Source organism: Rana temporaria, chromosome 8, assembly GCF_905171775.1.
Source record: "Rana temporaria chromosome 8, aRanTem1.1, whole genome shotgun sequence".
Classification (NCBI taxonomy): Eukaryota; Metazoa; Chordata; class Amphibia; order Anura; family Ranidae; genus Rana; species Rana temporaria.
The window spans coordinates 53,886,911-53,906,431 of NC_053496.1; the positions used below are offsets into that span (position 1 = coordinate 53,886,911).

Sequence of the window (19,521 nt, forward strand, 5' to 3'; positions counted from 1 at the left end):
AGTGGGCAGCTGTGAGCTCCAGGGATACCCTGCTGGGTGGCTATAAAAATGCTGGGAAAAGAATACGGGCTTCAGGAACAGCCCAGGATTAGGTGACCCCTGGTAAATCATCATTTGACCCCCAAGGGGGCCCCGACCCCCAGGTTGAGAACCACTGGTCTAACCCGATTGCCAAGTTCTTCTTTTGATTTCCCACTCCTCATTTAAGTACCAATTTTGTTACATGTACGAGGACTGTTCGCTACTCTGTCAAGTGATCATTTACTTATTTATTTCAAATGTACTAAAAAAATAGAACAGAGTTTGCTGTAGACAATGACTGAAAAAAATCAAAATGCAACATAAGGGATATGGTTGAGCAGAAAGGGTGGCACACGATTAGTTTTGGAAGGTATGTCCTTACATTCTCTCCCCATGAAGCCAGCTCTGCGCTATGAAGTCTACAGATTTCTGAAATTTCCTCATCAAAATACGGACTATCTGACAAGTCAAAATATGAATGTTACATCAAATATTACTTTCAGCAAACATTACAATAGCAATGCAAGATGCACACTTACTCAATATTTGGTATAGTTTATCATTAAAAATCAAAGACATCACAGGTACAGTTAATTTAAAATTACCTGAAGGTCCTTTGTGGACTAATTAGTGGCTAAATCAATTGCATGATTTGTTGAGCTAAATATACTTTGCTGAATATTTCAGCAAACAAATGGTAATACTGTTTAAACATTTGCAATGAAGGAAAATGCCACTAGAGATAATGACTTCAGACTTATTTACAAATTTACACAGCTAATTAACTGATTGAGACTATTATCCTATTTCCCAGTGTCTCTCCAAGTTGAAATCTATTGTTTCTTTTATCACCTCACTGTAGTCAATTTTATTTCAGGGTGTTGGTTTGACTACAAACTCAGACAGTTTCACTGTTTAAATTAAGTTAAAGGAAGCATGACTAGCACAGAGCAAATGTTTGACATGAGGAAGAGTCATTTCTTAGTTAAATATGTTTTTTTTTCCATTTTAGCAGCAATATAGGAGTAGAAAGAATAACTTCCAAATTTTAAATAATATTAACATAGTACAGTATAGAAGAAATAGAAAATAAATGAATTTTTCTTTAGTTATTTAGAATAAAAATGTTAAAAATACTAATGCATAGGTGGGATCCCTACAGACTAAAACATTTTGATACTGAGCCTTTTTTACTTTTAGAGGTAACGTAACATTTGTGGCTTAGTTAAAGCATGACTCGATATGAACGTTTATTAACATCATTATTAATATTAACAAATTATTATTATGAATGTTTAGAATCATTCGTATGTTTAATCGTTTTAATCATCATAATGATTACATTCATTAACATAGTTAGTCTGGTTGAAAAAAAAAACCGCAAGTCCATCCAAATATTTTAGTTTGGCCATATCTTTTAAATTGAAATAACAAGAACACTTATTACAGCATTTATTTTTAATTCGTGTTTGGATGTTAATGTAATAATTTCTATTACTGATTAACCTGTTATTATAGTTTAACTTTCGTTTTTGGAAAGCTAACTTCTAGTAGATACTAGATGCATACTCTAATAGTAGAAAGCCTCATTGCTAAACATATAGGGCCAGATTCACAGCAGTAATACGCCGGCATATCTACTGATACGCCGGCGTATTTTAAGATTTGCCGCGTCGTATCTTGATTTGGAATCCTCAAACCAAGATACGACGGCTTTTGGCAAAGATCCGACAGGCGTACGGCTTCGTACGCCTTCGGATCGTAGGTGTAATTTTCCGGCGGCCACTGGGTGGAGTTTGCGTCGTTTTCCAGCGTTGGGTATGCAAATTAGCTGTTTACGGCGATCCACGAAGGTACGCGCGTTCGTCGCATTCTCTTACGTCGGTTTTTCACGTCGTAAAGTTAAGTGTGCTATTTAGATGGTGTAAAATTACACCATCCATGTTAAAGTATGGCCATCGTTCCCGCTTCGAATTAAATTTTTTTTTTTTTGCGTAAGACGTCCGGGAATACGAAAGTACGTTACGCACGTCGCCGTTCAAAAAACACGTCGGGGCGCCGTAATTTCGCGCAAAGCACAGCGGGAAATTTCCAAACGAAGCATGCGCAGAACGTTCGGCGCGGGAACGCGCCTAATTTAAATGGTGCACACCCCATTTGAATTAGGCGGGCTTGCGCCGGACAGATTTACGTTACGCCGCAAGTTTACAGGCAAGTGCTTTGTGAATCAGGCACTTACGCCGAAAACTTGCGGCGGCGTAACGTAAAGGGGATACGTTACGCCGCCGTAATTCCTGAATCTGGCCCATAATTTTACATTTCAAATATTGATGATTACTCGCTTTTATTAAAAATAAACATGTATGCATATATTGATTACGACTCAGATATATATATATATATATATATATATATATATATATATATATATATATATATATATATATATATATATATATATATATATCTATCATTTTCCTAGTGATTTTACATTTCTTTTTTCGTATATATGCTCTTACACAGCCATCTTTACTGTGTCATTGTATGTGTTTGTTTACAAAAATGCATGCATGAATGTATAAACTTAAAGGGACATTAAAAAAAAAAATCTGTATTTTTTTTGCTTTCTATAATACATGTAAGAACTTGGCAATTTTCATATTAGTTCCAACATGCCCTGCAATCCTATAACTAAAAAAAAAAAAGCAATGAGAATTTTTGTCTGTAATGCATTGCTGGGAATTTCCTGAGTCTACCTTGCTCACCAAGATTTCCTATTTACTAATAAACGGTCTGTGTGACTTCCTAGCTTTCCCTCCCAGCCTTGTCTTTTCTTTGTTTCCTTACACTCTGCTGAGCCCATTTGCTTTGAGCAGTCTTCATTCCCGGTTTACCAGCGTTGGTTATTTTTAGCTGTTCCTACAACTCTTCACATTCCACAGCCATTTTTTTTTTCATTTTTCCTAGACACGATTGCTTCTTCTTAGTTTAAGGGAGAGGCCAGCACAAACTACTCCACCCACCACTCTTTAAAAATTAAAATGAATAGAGACTGATAATTATAGCCCTCTCTTAGACTTGACTGCCATCTGTCTTTCACATATGTTGAGAAACTGAGTTTATAAACTATCTCTTTGTGCAATGTGTATATGGAAAAAACTACATGCACTTAAAAACTGAAAAATAGGAAACCACAAAGGGCCTAAGCCTTGCTTTTAATTTTCCTAACCAAAAGAAGAATAGCTAATAAAAAACAAACACATGCTATTAATTTAAAAAAAAGATATATATATTATTAAATTGCAGCAACAGTTATAAACATTCCTAATTTAAAAATACATGATTGTTAATGGAAAACATAAAGGTATTTAAAATACAAATTAAAGCTTTGCTTGATATACATTTTGTGTAAATTGTTAGTCGTTAAATTTAGGTTAGAACTTTAATACCGAATCTGTCAAGGTCACATTTAAGTTAAACTTTAACTGTTTGAAAGCATAATAATTAGAAATGACACATTGTTATTTTTGTTATTTTATTACATGATAATGATCTATGAATCGAGCATTCACCCTATACAAATAAAAATACATTAAGTAGTGCAATCATAATTAAAACTGTAGCCCTTGGTGATCAGTCAGATGCTGGCTCTCTAATTTTTTTGTAGCAAAGGTTAGAAAACAAAACAAAACCTAACACTTATGTTATAGACAACTTACAAATGTGTTTTTCTCTAGATTTTCTAACCAAGCCTCATAATGTTTACTTTCTAGCACACTAACATCTGAGCTAAAACAACAGCGCCACCAGTTGGCACAGGAAGTGCAGAGGAAAACTACTAGACTTCAAATTGCAGATGTAAGTTTGAACATTAAGCACTAAATTCTAAATTGTCTGAACATTTTAATGTTTTTTTTTTTATTGTATTTAGCAAAAAGTGCATGTGATTTGAAAATGTGTGCTCTATAATATCCCAGTAAAAATACCGTCAATTGTGTTTGTAGACGTTTGATCTCTAAACTCTCTGCATCTAATATAAAAACTAATCCTTAATGTGATTTCATTAGTTTACCCACTCCATGTGATCATTTTTCCGTCCACGATTTTCTGATGGGAGAGATCTTCTTCTTCAGCTGCATGCATTAAATCATATAACACAGATGCATACTATGTTTAACATGTGGAATCATTCAGCCCTGTGGAATATTTCTGTAAATGGTGAATAAACTGCACTGAGCAAGATTTTTTTAAGGCACCAGAAGAAAATGTCAAACAGTGGAACAGAAAGGTACATGTTCTTTATATGTGGTTTTATAATTTGGTTTAAGCGCAAAGGTTTTAAGCGGAACTTGACTTTATCTGAGCACCACAAACCGAAAATGTAATTTATAATTTTTTAATACTCAAGCAAACTTAACCATCCATCTATGTCTCTATGCTTTATGCTTTATTTTATCTTAAGAAATCACTTTGAACCCCTCCCACCAGCATTTCTAGCTGTGGCCATCTTGAATAAGGGGAAATGGCATTTACATTCTGGAATTCATCTGCCCTTAGATGAGGCAAGCATGCAAGAAGGTGTGCTTATCTGAGAAAAATCCTCCTCCTCTTCTTCCTCCATAAAGGAAGGAAAAATGCCCATGGCATCATCATTTTGGCCTACTCCAAAAACCAAGAAGCACCTGAAGAAATGTTAAAAATGTAAATATAAGATAACCTCCTGTTTTCTAAAACTAGTAGCTACTAGTAGCTTTTGATAGAGTGGAGAGGGATTAGAATGCTTGTCAGTTTTTATTGCTGTCTGTGCCCCCCGCTTGGGAGATTCACCCTCTCTATTTGTCGTGTTTACTGTTATCATTGAAAGTGAAAATAAATAGAAAAGTACAGAAAAGTAATAGAGGGGAAATCTGTCAGACTCTTTACCTAGATCAGAGTTGCAGTGTGTCAGACTGACATGCCGCAGCAACGATCTCCACGATGCACGCACTGGCAGTTATACTGCTGGACATCATATGACGCCCAGTCAGGGTAACTGAACCACTTCCCGGCTGTCATTCTGCTATAGGCTGGGAGGGAAGTGGTTAAGCATGGACCAATGTAAATATGTATGTGCCATACCTGACCAATTCATGTGGAAGCTGAAAATCACTGTAGTAGGTGCTGCTAATACAGTGATCTCCCTTGCCGGTGAAATACAATGTATTCTCTAAATGGCGTCCATGCTAAATGCGTGCCCTCCTGTGTTCAGTCAGCGGAAGTGCAGCCACTCATCATGTTAACTGTGGCTAGCAACAATGACTGTAGTGACAGTGTCTACTAGATTAATTTCCAGCTCTCACAGGGATCCCACAGATATGGCACATACATCTCAGTTAGCAAGCAATTGTGCTGCAAGTTTGAAAATGACTTTCTAAGCTATTGCTAGGCTTAACAAGTTTGTTGCACAATTGCAGCAAGTCCTTATTGTATGACTCCAGATCAACTTTCTTTGCAAATATTTTGCAAGTCTGCTGCAAGTTCTGGTTGTTATGTTGTGTCATAGTCATCCCACCACAGGGGTCACTGTGGCTGAATTTTCATGCTGTAGACTTGCAGAGCTCTTGCTGTAGACTCTCCACTGTAACTTTGCTCTTGCTAGAAACTTGCCATGCAAATTTGCTACAAATTAGAACAGTGTCAACTAGAACTTGTGCTTCAAGTGCTCTGTGTACAACTTGCCAGTCAGAATGTGCAGAAAGTTAACAGACTTACAATTCAACACTGCCACAAATGTGTGGCAAGTTATCCTTGCTATCTGGGATACTTACATTAGTCCAAGCAGGAGCAATGTGACTATGTAAAAATTGCCATACCTGGAATTCAGTTGCTTAAAGTTACTCAAAGCAGAAATTATGTTAGGTCTACAGACAATCTACTCTATAAGTTATGGAAATGAGGAGCAGAAAAGTAGGTCTGTAATCCTGTCCTAGGGTAACCATGCCACTTAACCAGAGATTAGCCAAGGATGGAAAGTGTTTTACTGGCAGGATCACTAGATAAAAATTAAGGAAAAAAATAAATGAATGCAGCCACAACATCCAAGAACTAGTAAGTTGCAATATAATACAGTTGTCTAATCTAATTTAGATGGAGTGTCAAGCTTATTTTAAAATAAAAGGAATTCATTACTAGTTGCATGTTTTGAGACATTTGGATGAAAACGTTCTTTTTTACTTCTGAATCTGGTAGCACTTTGTGAGTGTAAGAGAGACCTGCTTTTGATTGCCGAGTATACAGGACCCTAAAATGCTTTACTATTCTGCTGAAAATATAATGAAGTTTACCTACAATTAGAACTTATTGGATTACCAGGTTTGAATTATTTACCTTGTAAGTTACTGCATCTTATTTATCTCATTCAGTGTACAATAATTTTTCTCCTGATGATGTAAATACATTTTACACATGGCTGAGAAGTGTTTTCTGAAAACATTAAATATATAAAAAACTTAGCTTTATGCAATGAAATATAATTTGCTTGAGCTGCATTGTTTTTGGCAGTTAAGTGTCCTTGTAGATTACTTTAAAAATGTTGGCAAGTATGAAAAGAATGAGGTCATACTGCTGGTCATGAAATACTGCCTCTAGTGGCACAATAGGATATAGATGATTTTGCATCTATCCTGAACTGTATAGTTTACCATCTTTTATTAATATATACCATCTTCTGTATAGTTTACCAACTTGTATCCCACAAAATTCTGAATTGAAGGGAACCTAGTTCCATGTGAATACATTTGCTTTATTATTATTATTTTGATCTGAAAGCCTTTAGTTATTCTTAGGATTCCCTAAGCAGTTCTGAGCCCTAGATGTTGGTCAAAATTCCCTGATCTTTTTCCATTCCAAGGATGAGTCGGTGATAATTTCTACTGGTACCCAAAGGGGTTTTCCACTGGGCTTCTGAAAGGGAAAGACCATACATTTACTGCTGCATGTGAAACTACACTGCTGCAATTCATTAACTCTTAAAACCAACAATAATTTCAATTCATATAATATCTCAATGAAATTTGTAATTAGATTTTCTGTAAAGTACATATTAATAGGCTGTGCATTCATTATTTCAATTTTTTTTAAATATGCCCCATATTATTGGGAAATATGAGCACCTTTAATATTTAATCCTCCACCCTTTAACTGTAAATTAACTGAGCAAATTCATTTATATATATATATATATATATATATATATATATATATATATATATATATATATATATATATATATATATATATATATATATATATATATTTATACACACACACAGTATATTGCTCTTTATGATACAAATACAATACCAGTGTAAGGCGCCCTAAAATTGTGTGTGTATGTGTGAGATTATATATATAAATAAAATGTGGAAAACAGCACCTAACAGCACCTAACAATAAACAAATAATAGTGGATGATGCTTACATACATGCCCTGCAAACTCATGAATAACATAAATAAGCAATGTGGTTAGTCAATAAATTATTAATATATAATGTGAAAAAATAATAGAAGATAAAGTCCAGTGTGACTGTCCTAACACCAATGGTTGCTTCAGTAAATTGATACTCTTAATCTTCACCGCTAGTGCTTAAATGGTGGATGTACACTCACCAGCTGTGTTTTGACCCCTTTTTACAGGTAGGTCAAAATATTCTTAACCAACTGAAACCACAAAACAAATGGGATACATCTGATGAGAAGCTCTACTTCATTCCTCCATTAGAGTAGAAAACTCATAGAGAAAATGATTCCTTAGGAAGCAAGATTAAAAAGTAACATAATGTAGTATTTTAGTTGTAATTGGTGTTAAAACATAACAAGTAGGAATTGCATTCACATGTATTTAAGCCCATGCACCGGCACTAGTGTTATACAGCTTGTGCAGATATCAAATATTAGTTCTGGTGTGTGGTCCAAGCCTCGTTCTGACTAAACGGCCTTGAAATTATGTCCTACAGGACCGGGACCTAGTAGAAGTAGGGATCCATCATTTCCAGGTCCTGTGTGACATTTCTGGGCTGTTTAGTCAGAACGAGGCTTGGATTGCACACCAGCCCTGGAAAAGCCATTGGATATCTGCACAAGCTTTACACACTAGTGCCGGTGCATGGACACTAATACATGTGAGTGCAATTCCTATTTGTTATGTTTTTAACACCAATTACAAATAAAATGCTACACTATGTTTCTTTTTAATCTTGCTTCCTGTGGAGTCATTTTATCTATGAGTTTTCTACTCTAATGGAGGAATGAAGTAGAGCTTCTCATCAGAGGGATCCCAGCTGTTTTGTGGTTTCATAAGCCTATTTTGACCTACCTGAAAAGGGGTCAAACACCTCTGGTGAGTGTAAGTCCACCATTTGAGCACTAGCGGTGAAGATTAAGAGTATCAATTTACTAAAGCAACCATTGGTGTTGGGACAGTCACACTAGACTTTATCTTTTATCATTCTTTCACATTTATATATAATTTAATGCCTAACCACATTGCCTTTTTATATATGCTGTTCATTAGTTTGCAGGACATGTATGTAAGCATTATCCACCATTATTTGTTTATTGTTAGGTGCTGTTTATCACATTTTATTTATGTATGTGTGCGCCATCTTTACGCCTTTTTTTTTGATGATATAATTAAATTCTGTGATATATCAATGACATTTTAAAAATGAAAAAATCTGCTAATGACATGCATAGTAAATATAAAAGTCAGCAGAATGCTCTAAAACTAAATTACAGGAAAATACAGAAGAGGTGCATAAAGGGAGTTGTTTTTACTGCTGATTAATTTGTATTTCAGTCCTTCCAGTTTGGAGACTTTCATATCTCTGCAACACTGCACAACCCTGTCTGCCAGGGGGCCTTATTCTTCTCTACTGCAAATAAGTAAGATTTACATGTCTTCTCCCTCCTACAGCCAGTGATTAGACAGTGAAAGGAGAAAAAGACTAATGCGCTCATCTTTCTGTCACTACTCATTCCTCCAATCAGTATATTCCTTGTTAGCACATGAACACAGCATCAAGATTGATTGGCTGCTTGTGCTGCTTTTCTATCTCTGACTCTAAGCACTGTTGTTCAAGGACTGCAAGAGGCCGATACCAAATCAGAACATGTACTTACATTGCTTGCTTTTAAAAAAGGAAAGTACATTTAATTATGTATTAGTAAAGACAGTGCTTCAGTAGTTCTATATATTTACTTGGATTGCATTTTCTAGACAATGATCATTACACAGCCTGCACAGTGGGTTGAAGAACTGTTGCTCAGCCAAAAAAAAGATTAAAGGCCTTTAACGTCCAAATGCATCCTCAAGGCTCTTTCTCTTCCTTTTTAAATTTATGATGCACTTTGCACAAATGTTAGAGGCTGTACTTTAGTCTTCTTCATTACATGTGCAATACAATCTACATCTAACAAATGCTAGTAATAGTAATGAGGCTGGTGAAAGTTTAAAAGATAAAAAAATTCAAATTAAAAAAACTAAATCATAAATACATTTATAGATTTGCCTGTTCAAAAAATACATTTATAGAACCTGAAAGTGTGCCAGCATAGCAAATCTTTAGTAGCTCTAAATGGTAACTGGATGGCATTTAGCTTGCTAGAGCACTGTGTATTCAAAGCAATTGCAATGCTTTTATTTCCCTATAAAATACTTGTTCATCCTTTTTTGCATCTAATCTCCCCCAGCCTGCACATTATTGCTAAGAAGTGGCTTCCTAATGGTGGCAATGGTGGATCATGCCTGTATAATGTATGGTGACACAGCTGCTTGTACACTCAATTAGGATATTTTTGTGTAACTCCTAAATGTGAAGTGATCATCAAATCTTTAACTAAAATATATTGTAAATAAAGATAGTGTAATTTAATAAAGAATGCATACAATACTGCCCCAGAGTTATTAAATAAACACATTAAAGGGTAACTCTTGGAAAAAAATATACAATAAAAAAATAATATAGCATTGGAAAAGAAAAAAAATCGTACAGCATATGGAAATGCTACCCAAGCCATATTGTAATAAATGTTATTAAAAATTACCTTTTCATTTTAATTTGCAGCTTTATATTTTTCTATAAAATCCAATGCAATATGGCAACCTGGAAGAGTCTCGTATACACAGTTGGTGTAAAAAACACCTCTAAAAATATTATTTCCTGCTTGTGTGATTGGCTCACTGATTTTTCTAGAAGTCTACACTAAGAAAAAAAATCAGTGAAGGGCATGTCATATAGGAGTTGATTTACTAAAGACAAATAGACTGTGCACTTTGCAAAGTACAGTTGCACTCTGCAAGAACAGTTGGTCCAGAGCTTGGTAAAGAAGCACTGCTGACTTCCATCATCCAATTAATGCAGATTTTTATTTTTTTTCCCTTGCTCGTGATTTGGGTAAAGCCTTACCTCATTTAGGCTCTATGCACGCTGGTATAAAAAAACGTTGCTTCTACAGGAGTTTTGTGTTCTGCCTGTAGAAGCGGCTCAATGTTATCCTATTTGTCCATGCACATTAGGATGTTTACAGACATATTTTGAGATCAACGTTTAAAGGCAGGAAAAAAAAACTTCTGATTCGCGTTTCTGATTGGAGCTTACTGGCAGAAAAAACATAGAACTCTCCTAAACTCTATACTTGCGTTTTTTACTCCAAAGAGAACAGACGTGTTTTTAAGCCCAGTGTGCATGGAGCCTTACTAAGCTCTGGAGTAACTGCTATTTGCACAGTCTATTTGCCTTTGGTAAATTATCCTCCTAGTCTTGAAACAAGTGAAAAACAAAAACCCAAAGTGATAACTAAGGTGCAGCAGGCATATTTTACAGTTTGCATCATTTTGTATTTTTTATAAGATTGCCAAAAAAAACCACAATTGACGAGCAGAGTTCATAGGACGTTAGTATAGTAAGAATAGTAGAAACAAATATTCTCCAAAAAATGAATCATTGTCCTCATATTTGTTAAGGACCACCTGAATGTTGTGAAAGTTCTACTGGTTTTCGGTTATAAAAAAAAAAGTGAAAACCTAAACCATCTACCAAGTGTACAGAGTCTGTGTGAAGCAATAAATAAATAACTTAAGTCTCCATACCAACATAGTGGACTGATTAAAATTTGTGTAGGGCTGTTTTGGTTCTGCATGGCTTTCAATCATTGATTGACCAATTAATTGCAAACAACAATAACAAAGGAGCAACTTAAAACACAAGAAACATCTCAATTCAGTTGAAAGATTATGGCAAAGTGGCCCATTCAAATAGGAACTGAAAAAATTTGTATTCAGTAATTGGCCAGAATGCTTGTTATCTTTTACACAGATATGATTTGTAGATTTTGTTAAAATAAATGAGAGAGCAAAGCCTGTGTATAAGATCAGAAAATATGGCTGCATTCATATAATTACAGGCTAAACATATTATTTTTAAGAGATGAAAATGCATGAATATGGTTGATCTTTTATGTATACGTGTATTAAAAAACGTCTTATAGATTCGCTTTAATTGGAAGCTTTTGCTTTGTGAAGTATTTTATTGCAGTTTTTTCTTTAACATAAATTGATGTAGGCTGTATCATGCTCTTTGTCAAACTGAGAGCTTTGTGAGAGTCTTGATTTTACTATTTCAGCAGTCTCTGTGCTGTAATAAAAAAAAGGGTAGCCCAGCATTATTTTAGTCTAAAGAATTCTGAAAGTATCTATCTAAAAATACAGCTATTATTGCAGAAAATGCCTTTAGATTTGCGCCAAGCTCTGAGCAGATGTCTGGGAACCAATTACAGGAACAGGATTCAATTTCTGGGGTGTTCTGTACAAAAATGCCATTATATATACAATTTCTTGGAAAGTTCTCTACAAACCACAGTTGTTCATGACTGCATAGAAGAGAAGTCATTTTCATATTAGTTTCTGAAAAGTACAATAGCAGCAAATCAAAATGTTATTAACATTAACATCTATAAAATCTTTTGCCCTTGTTGTTTTAACTTTGTATATATAAAATAATATGCAAAGTGGTTGGAGGGAAGCTTCATAATGGCAAAGCTATTTTTATTACAAGTTATGTGAGCAGACTGCAGTTCCTCTTTAAATACAAAATGGCTGGCATAGCAATTATTCGCATATATGATGTGAAAATGACAGATTATTTCCTGAAACTCTCCTTGACTCTTTGGGGTTTATTTGCTATAGAAAGAAAGAATGTTGACTTTTCAAGGGGATTTTCCCTTAGCCTAATAACAAAACCCTAAAACAACCCAATCGCATGGTAGAAAATAAAAAAAAAGCATTTTTGCTTGCACGATTGGATGATGGAAGTAAGCCGAGTTCCACTAATTGAAGTAAAAATGTTTTTACAAAGTGAAAATTCTGTTTGCCTTTAGTAAATCAACCCTTATGGCTGCATGGAGTCAGAAGCACTGTATATTGTGTGCCTGAGGATGGAAGATCCTTATTTAGAATGGTTCAATTCACAAAACTGTATGTTGCATGGTATTCAGAAATATTAAAACATTAAAAATTAAGACCGATTTTAACAAATCCAAAAAGCAAGTGGGTTTTAATTTGCAACTTAAAACAATGCATGCTAGGGCTGAAAAAATAAATCTGGGGATATAGTTCTATCTGTGATGGATGGTGCAGGAAAGGGGGAGGGGGAGGAAAGAATGTAATCCTGTAATCCGAACTGTGCACGGGGGGGGGTGGGGCTGGACAGATGAATAGCATGTGTTTCCATAGTGAATAAATCCTGATTTGGAATATGCTAAAAAACCTTTGGCAGTGTTTAAATAAAACGAAGAAAAAGTGCAGGTGGGGAGAGAAAAAGGGAGCAATGCCGTAAATACCCCATTGAGGATCAGTCACACTGACCCTAACTTAGGTGCTTTCAACAAACTTTCAAGAAATCTGAATGTGTATCATTTAGTATAGAAGTAAGTTTCTTGTGAAGCTTTGCAAAGGACCTGTTGAGAGCTGTGGAACCAGAACACAAAGACTTTGGACCACAGACTGGCAAAACCCAATTTGGGGTGCTGAATGGACTATTTTGTGTTTTTTGGTGCATTTGCAAGAGGACATTGGTGGCACCTGGTGGCTAATGTGTTGCTTTAAGGACCCAGTGGACTGAGCAAAAAAAACTGAAGAGCTCAGGAGGAGCTGCTGTACTAACGAGCCAATCTTAGTAAAGCGATCTCCCCTGCTGAGCTTTTGTGTTCTGACAGGGGGCAGCCCCAATGCCAGAATACCATTGACTGAGAGCTCGGATTGAATGCTGGTTGGCAGACCTTTTTCGGTCATGCCCTATGACAGAAGGCAGCCGAACGACCTGCTTCTGCCGGACTGGCTGCCGTACACACGAGCTAAATGTTGGACGGTATCTATTAAAATGGCCCGTGTGTACTAGGCTTTAAAGTTGTGCTAGGAAAGCACCTCATCCACCAGAGGGAGAGCATGTCCATTGAGGACTTTCGCAGACTGGTCCACAGTCCTTTAATTGAGATAACATCTGAGAAGATTTTCCCATCCCCCACTGTCCCTTATGTGTCTTAGTCGTTCATTAAAGCCTTAGGTCAGTGAACTCCCCCCCCCCGTTCCTTTGTGGTGAGGTAAGAGATGGGTCTGTGAAGCAGGCTTTCCAGGTATTGTTGGCCAGATTCTTGTAATATAGCTGGGGTCAGGTTATACACCCTTATCCACAGTTTTTGAACTGGGCATTGCTGCCAGATATGGTTTAGTGTCCCAATTTCTCTGCAGCCCGGAAACAGAGTGGAGAGTGAAGATATAAATTTAGCTACCCACTCTGAGTGGTTGGGGGGGGGGGGGTTTAAGTTGGTTTCTAAAAGCTTAGATACACTTGCTGTGTTTTTATATTAGAGGCAGTCTGACACGATCTGCAGCAGCAGAAAGAGATGTGGATAAAGAGCTAAGATTTCATTGCTTGTGTTTTGAAACGTTAAAATTAGTTTCTTCACAATGCTTATAGATACAGAGATGAATGTAAACCCATTAGACCAATTTTCTGAATATAAGCATTTGAAAACCGCCTCAGAATTGTGCATAGACATTAGTATTTTTTCTGCTCAAGTCACGTTACTTTTACGTTACTTCCATGACTGTAAAGTGATTGTGCCTATAGCCAGCATTACATGGATTGCAATTTGGCTGGTTCAGCAGGGAGCCGAAGAAATATGATCCATGTGTGGGCACCCTGGCTATACACAAGTTGATCCATCTTTCGTGTTTTTCCCAAACAATTAGTCCTGCAGGCTTTAGGCTGATCACACTAATCATTGCATTCTGCCGGCAGGGAAGGCTCCCTTCCCAGCAGAACACAATAGCGTTGCAGTAGGGATTCCCCTGTCAACGCTGAATGTGGTGGAAGGAAAGAAAATTGCATAATGTATGACCTGCTTAAGTCTATCAAGTGGAAGAATTTTTTTTGATCACAGCAGCTGGCAGTTAAGCAGGTTTACTGTCCCTGCCTAAAATTAAGCTGATGACGGAATCTAAAAATCGGTATTGGCCAGTCACGTGCTGGTATAGAACTCTGTCAGTTTTGGCCATGCTGTTCTCTAATCAGTCAGCTCACTGCTGACACTGTGGCCTGCATGTGGGCACCATCCTACATATCTTTTGAGAATGACCCAAGCTCCAATTCTTTTTGGCAGGTTTTACTCAACCTTACCCCTTTATCCAGAAAACAATATCATACGTCCCTTCTTGAGCACCTTCTTAATGCAGCATGGGCATTCCATGCCAGTGGAAGCAACAGGCAGCACCAACAGTAGCCCAATAGCTTGTGAAAGTGGGTGATATTGGATGGATAATCTGACCCCTGCTCTCCAGGTAGGTTTGCCACCTCATCCCTTTAAGGCTGGGTTCACACCGATACTACACGACATTCATACGACTTTCATCCTACTTTGCTCTGTGACATCGGTCGGTCCTACATTGGTCCGACATCCATCCGACTTTCATGAACAGGATACTACTTTGATCCAACTTTGTGATAGTCTGACTTGTTCTTTGACCAATTAAAACAACCCCAGAGAGAGATTAATTCCTTTTACTGCTGCTGTATTCACAATGTAGGATGCTACAAGTCGGATGGTTAGGACAAGGATCCTACTTTGATCCAACTTCAATGATATTTAATGGGCTGAAGTAGGATCAAAGTCGGACCAAAGTAGTGCAGGAACTTTTTTCAAAGTCGGACCGACTTGTGTCGGACCAGTTAAGATGGCTCTCATAGGAAAACATTGATTTTCATAAGTCATGCGACATGACCACCTAATGTCGGAGCGTTTGTCGTACCAGTGTGAACCCGGCCTGAAACCGAACACATATGAATTACACAGGTTCTTTGGCTGATTAAGGTGGTAATTAAATTCACTTGGTGCCTTATCTGCCTTAAATTGACTTCAGAACCTGTGTAATTCATATGTGTTTGGGTTTAAAGGGGTGAGGTGGCAACCCCATTTCCAGTATAAGTCAGAAGAATATAAGACCAGATGGTTTTACTGGGATCTTTTTCTGCTTCTCTGATGAATTCCTCCAATAAGCAAAACTTTCAACACTTACCTGCGATTTTCACTGCCTGATATTGAGTATTGAGGTTTCCTGCTTTTTGTGGGCCATACCCTCCCCTGCACCCCCTTCCCTGTGTTTTTTTTTTGTTCTCTCCTCTTTCCCTCTTTCATTCTCTCCCTGTCTTTGGTTTCTCTTCCTCTTCTACTCATTTAATCAAAAATGGGTGTGCACAGACCCTTGTTGGACACCGCATCAGACCACCCCTCCCATGACTCTGTAGTTACTTTCAGATGACACAAGGATTCTCTATTAATGCATGGTTAGCTTATGTATGACCTGACCAGACGGTTCTTTCAACTTGTGCAACATGTTATATTATTAATGATGTTATTTGTCTTTATTTCTTATTCCTGGAAGGGTATAACCGGCTTTTGTTTGTTCCTAAAGCAATTTATATTGTTTGCATCTTCTGTGATATGCATACTAGCACATTGTGGCATAAACCTCATGGGGGGGGGGATAAAAAAAAAAAAAAAAAATATATATATATATATATATATATATATATATATATATATATATATATATATATATATATATATATATATATATCTATCTATCTATCTCAATCAGAGTTCAATTCTGCTTTCAGTACTTAGTGTAGGAGATTTAACTTCACTGCCTGCATACTTGTTCATGGTCAGTGACTCAATACATAGCAATGTAGGTGAATGACAATCCAGGATGTGTGGATATAATAATGTTGCAATCATTGTGACTGGTTACCTTTTTCAAATTCAAAGCAGCATACATTTTAAGGATTTTGTGATAAATGTCATGTCTGGCATGCCTATTGATGGGTAGATATTTTTTCTTGCAGTTTTTTTGTTTGTTCTTTACTACAATAAAATATTTATTTGTATACATAATGGCATCTTTATTATACACAGTAAGCATGCTATAAAAAGATAATGCAACACTGTAACAGCAAAACCACAAAAGGAAAGTGAAGCATACTAATATGATAATGTGTACATATACTATAACTAATGTAGCTAATATCTGGTGCATAATGATAGATCACCACCAGAAATAACACACCTGTCTTTAAGGTTTTGAGCAAACACTGTAATCGGCTTGAAAGCTCTTAGCGTTGGGCTTGCAGGGAGACAATGTACATAGAGCTATTTTTATCATCCCTATGAGAACACACAAGCCTATCATCGCCCTGGAAGCTGGAGGCTTCACCCACTTAGAGCACGTGACTTACTGTGGACGTGCTCCATGATGGAATGCATAACAATCAGGAAAGGCAAGCTAGACTAAGGTTTCATTGTGCAAGCAAAAGCAAACTGTTGTGCTTCCTAGCAGCTAGACATGTTCTGTGTTTTTTAAAGGGCCACTAAACCTGGATTATAACCGTACTTACCTTTTTAAATAGACATAAATTCAGAAATAGTAATAGATATTAATCTAATTTCAAATATAATTTTTATATATTGGGAAATTTATAATAAGAGGCACCTTTTTATATATGTATGTCACTGTACTTCTCTTATGTTGTGTTTTTTTATTTTAACGTCTTTTGTGATTTATGGTGTCTTTCATGGTGATGTATTGTGTTTTCTAACTTTTTTATTCAAATGAATAAAAAATAATAGAAAAATAATAGAAAGATATTAAATCCATGTTGTATAATAGAAACATAAATATTTGAAGGTGCAGTCTAATCAGAATTGATAACGTAACCCATTCTAATCAGTTCCATCAACAAGATCTTGCAACCTGAAGAGATTAAAGCCTATCTAAACCTAAAAACAAACATTTTATATATTTGTAGCTCACCAGTCCCTATGGTGGTTGCATTAATTTTCTGTTTTTAAGAGTTTTATTTTCTTTATTTATAGCTGGTGATCCAGCCAGTAACACACTTGGGGGTTGCTTTACTAAAGCTGTAGAGTGCAAAATTCTGTCTTAGTTTTGCATAGAAACTAGTGCTGTCAAGCGATTAAAATTTCTAATCGCGATTAATCGCATTAATGTCATAGTTAACTCACGATTAATCGCGCGATTAAGGAGGTTCATCCTTTAAAACATTTTTTTTTTGTTTTCTTATTTATTTTTATTTTTTTTATAATATTAAATTGTGTTTTTTTATTTTTTTACATTTTGATCACTTTTATTGCTGTCACAAGGAATGTAAACATCCCTTGTGACAGCAATAGGTGGTGACAGGTACTCTTTATGGAGGGATCGGGGTCTAAAAGACCTCCGAGCCCTCCTTTGCACTTCAAAGTATTCAGATCGCCGAAAACGGCGATTCTGAATACTGTGTACTTTTTTAAATCCGGCGCCATTGGCAGCCGAGAAACCCGGAAGTGACGTCATGACGCCGCTTCCGTGGTTTCAATGCGGAGACTGAATCAAACCCATTTACGGCTTAGTGTCAGTCTCTGCCTGGACACAGAACGCGGCGGATGGAGGATCGGGTCTCCCGGTGGGACGGGAGGCCCGGTCAGAGCGGCGAAAGGCGGCGGGAGGGGGGGGGGATGTCCCCTCCCGCTCCTCCGGCATAACAACCGAGCGGCTTTTAGCCGCATCGGTTGTTATGTTTGGATAGCCGATCGCCCGCTCTAAACAACGGTACCGGGATGATGCCTGCGGCTGCAGGCATCATCCCGGTATAACCCCCGAACGCCGCCTCGTTAATCGCGCGATAAAAAAATTGACGGCGTTAACATGGGTTTGTGTTAACGCCGTTAATAACGCGTTTAACTGACAGCACTAATAGAAACCAATCATCGTTCGGGTATTATTGTCAAAGCTTAATCGAACAAGCTAAAGTTGGAATCTGTTTGGCTGCTTTGAACAGTTGCTAATTTCTGAGTGTTCCAGTTTTAGTAAGGCCCCTTTCACATTGAGGAGTTTTTCAGGCGGTAAAGCGCTAAAAATAGCGCTGCTATCCCGCCTGAAAAACTCCTGCCCAGCTACCTCAATGTGAAAGCCGAAGGGCTTTCACACTGAGGCGATGCGCTGGCGGGAGACAAAAAAATCTCCTGTCAGCAGCATCTTTGGAGCGGTGAGAGGAGCGGCATGTATACCGCTCCTTCACCGCTCCTTCCCATTGAAAACAATGGGAACCGCGGCAATACCGCCCGCAATGCGCCTCTATAGAGGCGCATTGCGGGCGATATTAACTCTTTATCGGCCGCTAGCGGGGGTTAATACCGCACCGCTAGCGGCTGATACCCGCGGCAATTCCGGCGGTATAGCGCCACTATTTTTAGCGGCGTTATACCGCCACCGCAGCTCCCGCCCCAGTCTGAAAGGGGCCTAAATCTATTTCCTGTCTTATAGTGGCCTCTCAATCAATGGAGGAGCCACAAGGACACCCTTGGAGAGCAGCACTGTCTGGAGAAGGTAGTGTTAGATGGACTAGTAGATATAGATAGACTTTACATAAGTGACCGAAAAACTAAAGCCTATCTCCAGCTATCACTTTTAGGGAGTTCCAGAAACAGGATTTTTTTTTCCTTTTTTTTATTTTTTTGGTGCAAAGGTTTAAAGCAAACTAAAGGCACAAATACTTATCTTAGTTCCTGTGGTCCAACATCCTCAAGGTTCCTCTTCAGCATCTGCTCCCTGGGTTCTTCTGGGTGCTTATCTTTAACCATTTTGATTGGCTGGTGCAGGATGCAGTCATGCCATCACTAACTGGAGAAAAGTTCAAAACTAATCCTTAGAAAGTATTATTTTTACTTAAAGGGTAGTTAATGATTGGAATAGACCTCCAGCAGAGGTAGTACATCAGTCAACAGTGAATGGCTTCATACTTGCTTGGGACAAACATAAATCTATACCCAAAAAAGTTAACAAAAAACAAATACAACCCCACTCTACAAAAACAAAAAAACTACAACATGTATTAAAAATAAAAGGG

At 37.2% G+C, this 19,521-nt stretch overlaps 1 protein-coding gene across 1 annotated transcript in view; it reads left to right on the forward strand.

Moving 5' to 3' along the window:
• The window catches only part of ZNF518A (zinc finger protein 518A), a 127,867-nt gene that overhangs the window by 55,342 nt on the left and 53,004 nt on the right, over positions 1 to 19,521 (forward strand). The window contains exon 2 of the mRNA XM_040361813.1: positions 3,795 to 3,879. The gene's annotated coding sequence lies outside the window, so the exon portion shown is untranslated. The remainder of the gene's footprint in view (positions 1 to 3,794; positions 3,880 to 19,521) is intronic.